General features: G+C 39.5%; 1 pseudogene; it reads left to right on the top strand.

The window, feature by feature from the left end:
- Window positions 1-3,192: 3,192 nt before the first annotated feature.
- Window positions 3,193-6,000, top strand: part of LOC149822435 (glucomannan 4-beta-mannosyltransferase 1-like) — a 40,817-nt pseudogene continuing 38,009 nt past the window's right edge.

Below are 6,000 nucleotides of genomic sequence, written 5' to 3'. Positions count from 1 at the left end.
AAGGAGCATGCCAGAATCAAGATGTGGATGTCAAGCGAGAATGGTGTTGTGCAACTCAAATAACACAAAATAATAGGGGTATGGTTTTTAGTTAAAATAGGGAATGAAATGACAATAAAAATCGCTGAAAATTTACAAAAATAAACTAGACTCAATAACGAAGACACCACTTTTTACGGATTTGGAATATGACCTCCGATTAGGGAGATATGGCCCTGATAAGTTGGTCCTCATTCGGGTAGCGATTTGCTTACTGAATAATACTACAAATCGCTATAGTGATTTGCAGAAGACACTACAAATCGGTCTAGTGATTTGCGGAAGACACTACAAATCGCTATAGTGATTTGCGATAATACTACAAATCGCTATAGTGATTTGCGGAAGACACTACAAATCGCTATAGTGAGATCCAATAACACTATAAATCGCTGTGGGGCTCGTTGGAGACCCAAAAACACTATAAATCGCTATAGTGATTTGCGGAAGACACTATAAATCGATGTTGAAAAGCCAGATAACACTATAAATCGTTGTGGGTCTCGTTGGAGACTCGAAAATACTATAAATCGTTGTAGGAAAGCCCGATAATACTACAAATCGCTGTTGGAAGGCCCCCCAAAAAATTTGGTCCGGAGGGCGCGCCCCCCCTAGACCCCCGCCCACTGACCGCGCAGCGGGATCCGCGCCGGGGGGGGGGGGGGCGGACCCCCCTCCTCTAAGGGAAAAAACTCTAAATCAGGCTCCACAACTCATCAAGTTAAATGATGTTACTCACGCTGGGAGGAGCCCCCAAACCCCCTCCTGTAAGGGCAAAAACTATGAATCAGGCTCCACAACTCATCAAGTTGAACGATGCTACAGTCAATGTGCAGGTCAGTCGGTGTTTGATGGAGCAATGTAGGATCGTCTGTTGGATGTGCACAAAAGTCGAGAGAGAAGGGAGAGAGAGTGAGAGGGTTGATGTTCATGGCCTTCTCCAGGGGGAACTCTTTACCTCACTTGATTTCTTCTCTAGAGAGAGAGAGGGTTTACAGTGTTTTATGGAGAAGGAAGAAGAAGAAGATGACGATGAAAAGTTCAAACGAACATTTTTGATGGCTCAGGTTTGTTTCGTCGGATGACCATCGGATCGTCGACTCACCATCGTTTCGCCAGATTACCATCGGCGAAACGATTACGATTAAGGTTCGTTTCGCTGGGTAGATTTTGAAGAGTCAACATCATCCTTGACTTTCTGGATAGAGGACATGTTTGTCCTTTTTTTGAACTGTTTGTTTTTTCTTTTTTGAATAAAGGACATTTTTGTCATTTTTTTAAACCATTGCTTTATGAGAAGAATAGCAAGAAAGGGTACTTAAGTCTTTACAACCACACCAGACTACAATGCTAAGTGATGTCAACATACACGGGAATACAAGCCCCATGTGCTTGTATACGTGGTGCTCATTCAGACCCCCGAACACAGACGTGGGATTCAGTGAATCATCGGGGGCGAACATACACCACCCTCCCCCCGCACCTGCATCCGCACCCGCACTTATGTGACATAGACCCAATGCACATTATATTGGAGAGACGCAATGCAAATCATATAAAATTATTCTTATGATTATTAAAAAGTTCCTAACCATAAAGAAGATCATTAAAAAAAAAAGGACTTTCAACTTTCCTAAAACATGACATTATGTGAATAGTAATTTTTTTTTCTTTTTAACTTTTAAATGCCTAACCATCTTAATTCCTTGAACTAGAACTTGATGGTCAAGAGCACTCACATGAGAGAGCAGATCAGGAACTTTTTATGTAAAACGCCTAAAACAGAAAGCTACAACTGTTCTGTGTTGTGGGACCTACACCTACTTTGAGTATCAAACAAGACGTGTCATAGCATTTGTTGGCGTCTCATATGAACGTTGTAACCCACAGTTTTACCTAATCCGCCGTCGACAGGATGGTGAGAAGAGAACCTAAGCAGCTTTAATCGAGACCACCCCCACACTTCTAAATTTGATGCAAAGTCTCTAAGTTCTGAATTCCCACCTTTTTGATCCACTTTTTATATTTTCTTTTTAAGTTTTATGCTGCTTTCCACGTTGTAACACATACCCATTCATCTTTGCTTGTTTCTTGAGCTTTTAATCCCATACCTATTTCTGGAATGCGTATCTACCAACCTGTAAGCATTTATTGTACATTAGACCATAAAATAGTATGCAATACCTACATCTCCCAACCAACCATTAAACACACCTTAGCATATTAGCAGCATCATGCTCTGTGATTCTTAACTGGCATCCATGGTCTCAATTCTTTCTTTTCTTTCTCATGTAAACATGCACATACTTACACGTAGAAGGCAAGGAATATCCTCAGGAATCAATCTTATGGCATTAGAGTACAAAAGGAGATTATATAATTACCAGCCTAGATGGATGAAGAGGAAGCCAGTGCATCAAGGCAATTCATGTAAGGACATGAAGGAATGACTCCATATGCCAAGTTAACAAAAAAGTAGCAGAGACTCCTCTATCTTTGACATCTATGCCTCAGATGACATCACTTTAATTCAAATTGTAACGGTCGAGTTCAGGATCATACCTATCCTCATAAAACCCAGGGAAGACTTTTACCCAATGACCATCAATAGCAATTGTCCAAGAGATAAAATTAAAATATACAAATAGCAACTATATCTGCACAACACAACAGTCAAAACTTATTTAACACTATTAAGACAGTGAAATGTATCTGAAGTTCGGTATGAAAATCGGTGTCGGTGGGACAAAATGCCCATTTGTTTAGCGCTAAGAACTCGCCCTCTGCATGTTGAACATGTGTCTCCTTAAATTCACAATCCTCACCTTAAGACAGTCTGCCACCTGAGTGAGTCAATTTGCATGCAATCATCGTGCCAGCTCAGCACCCTCCTAGCCATTTGTCTATTTAGACAAATCCTATTCATCCTTTAGATTTCTGGGCACCAATCGCTAAAGCATTTTAAGGAAAGAAGAAAGGAAGAAGGAGAATTACATGCACTTTCATTAGCTTTAATTTGCAAAATTTGCAGTTCCCTTGCTCACATTAAGCATTGAAAGGATCACCATGGGTAGGCTATTTCCAGCCACCAACTTGTTGCCACATAGCCAGGGCGATGCTGCAGAGAATTTTTGATTGGTGTGGAGAGAAATTCAAGCGCCATTCATCGTTTCAATGTTAAAGGATCACCGTGTGGATTTGTGGAGTGATGTCTGTAATGCTTTTTGTTTAGGTCTACATGGCTGTAGTGATTGCTTGTGTGAAATTGTTGGGCAGAAAAAGGTACACCAAGTATAAATTGGATGCTATAAAAGAGGATTTAGAAATGAAAGGTTCCTACCCAGTGGTTCTTGTTCAGATACTTATGTTTAATGAGAAAGAGGTAAAAAGCATTTTTACCTTTTTAGTTTGCTATTATGGAGTTCTAATTTTAATTACTCATTTGAATCACAAATATATCATTAACAATTTCACTATTTTCAAGTGTACCGGCTATCAATTGGAGCTGCATGTGGGCTCTCATGGCCATCTGATAAAATCATAATTCAAGTTCTAGATGATTCAACTGACAAAATGACTAGGGTATGACAATAATCTTGACTCAACCCACACAAAGAAATGGAAAAGATCACCCAATTTGAGGCACTTGGCAAAGTTTGAAATTCTACTAGAGGGGGATGAATAGGGAATTACTAAACAGATCGATAAATTAAAAATATGATGCAATAAAGGCACAACACATAAACACAGAATATATACTGGTTCGGTCAAAACCCTGACCTACATCCAGTCCCCAAGCAAACCACTTGAGCTTTTCACTATAACATCTGAGTCACCGGATAAATAGTACAACACCCTCTTCCTCAGAGGTCTTCTTCTCTCAACAGAGAAGGGGCACACCCTCTTCCACTGTAACGCCCCAACTTTTTATAGTAAAAATTTTGGAGTAAATTTTTTTTTGTAAAATTAGTTGACCGAAGAATTTATCAGTCGACCGGAAAGAATGTCTGTTTTCTGGAAAAGTTTAGCAGCAGTCGACTGAAGGGTTTATCAGTCGACTGATCATAAAATTAGTCGACCGAAAGTTTTATCAGTCGACCGGACAGAATGTCCGTTTTTTTAAAAATTTAGCAGCAGTCGACTGAGGGGTTTATCAGTCGACTGAACAGAATATCAATTTTCTGAAAATTTTAGCATTAGTCGACTGAAGGTTTTATCAGTCGACTGATCAGAATATCTGGTTTCTGGAAAAATTTTAGCATCAGTCGACTGAAGGTTTTATCAGTCGACTGATCAGAATGTCTATTTTCTGGAAAAATTTTAGCATCAGTCGACTGAAGGTTTTATCAGTCGACTGATCAGAATGTCTATTTTCTGAAAAAAATTTAACATCAGTCGACTGAAGGTTTTATCAGTCGACTGAACAGAATGTCTGTTTTCTGGAAATTTCTGCAGCAGTCGACTGAAGGTTTTTATCAGTCGACTGAACATATTATCAGTCGACTAACTATTGTCTCAGTCGACTAATTTTGCCGTTTTTCTGTAACTTTTTAAAAGGGCGTATCTTTTTATTTTTCAAACATTTTGATCATTCTAAATAGACTGTTTTGCCACCCCTTTCATCCTCAATGTATGGAATCTTTCAACTATAAATATGAGTGCATTCCACACTCAAAAACATCGAATCCAATCGAATTACCCAATAGGAATGATATATCTTTATTTTATCATGATGTGAAATAGCAATCACGTATACATAACTTCAGACTTGATTAAAACCATTCAATCTACAAAGTAGGAAAGGTGTATTGAACAAGAAAATACAACCAAACAATAATTTCATGAATAATAATCCAAGATACTTAAGGTTCCACGCCATTTGCCTACTTTATTTTTGTTTTGATCTTGAATCCGTCATGGCTAACACCCACACCAAAATATATGCATTTTCCTACACAGATTCGAACTGTAGGTTTTGATATGAGTACTACATATTACCAGGCACACACATAGGAATAAAATGCCCTTACAAAGAACACCACAGTGCCCCAACGTTGGCCAAGGGTGAGAATCATTGGCTGAACCACTACATATTGACCTATTGGCCAGTAGGTGTTTCAACTCATGCCACCTGGGTCTCAAGGCCCTAAACATACCTACATATAGGTGGTGCTTGTCATGTAACCTCTATGTTATTGCAACATAGATGTGCAACAAGGCATCAAGCACTTACATACAAATAACAATGTTCCTTACCTCTTTGGAGTCTCACGACGGCAAGGCTGCAATCCCTTCTCTTCGTTAGAGCGGCACCCCACGTCGATAATGGATATTCACGCGTTCAGCAAGGGAGGTCCACACAGTCCAACAATGGAGGTCGACCACCACCGAGAGACAGAGAGAGAGGGAGAGAGCGAGAGAGAGAGAGAGAGAGATACGTCTAATGTAACTCCTTACCAAAAATCTCTCATTTAACTCCTCTATCTAGGGAGAAGTTACCAATTTTTCAAAGCATTAAATCTTCACCCAAATCTCACGTTTTTGGTAGGTGATGTCTATTTCCAACAATGCCCCCCTCCTTTCTTTGGCATGATTTCCTCTAACTTCCCTCACTATTTGCTTTATTGGTACCCCTCTTCCATGTCACATGAGATTCTCCTTAATCCTTGGTAGAGTTAGATGAAAAAGCCAAAAATTTAGGCTTAACTTAATCCCACGTTTTTACCCTTTTCACCAAGGTAGAAATCATCACTTTCTTGTGAAAAAAAAATAATTTATGCACAGAGGGTTTTGAACTTGGGTTGTGGTATCACACACCGTGTGTCCTACCACAACACCACACCATCACTTGGTGTTTACTTTTGCAAAAATATTCTTTTTATGTCATATTGGGACGTTTTTCCTTGTTGATGGATTCCTTCCAATTTCAAGTGGGTTTTTCACCCGTTGGTTTTAAACTTG

Source organism: Nuphar pumila, chromosome 11 (genome assembly GCF_984573655.1).
Source record: "Nuphar pumila chromosome 11, dmNupPumi1.hap1.1, whole genome shotgun sequence".
NCBI classification, from domain to species: Eukaryota; Viridiplantae; Streptophyta; class Magnoliopsida; order Nymphaeales; family Nymphaeaceae; genus Nuphar; species Nuphar pumila.
Note: the sequence above shows the minus strand (reverse complement) of the source record. Positions and strands in the feature narration are given on the sequence as shown.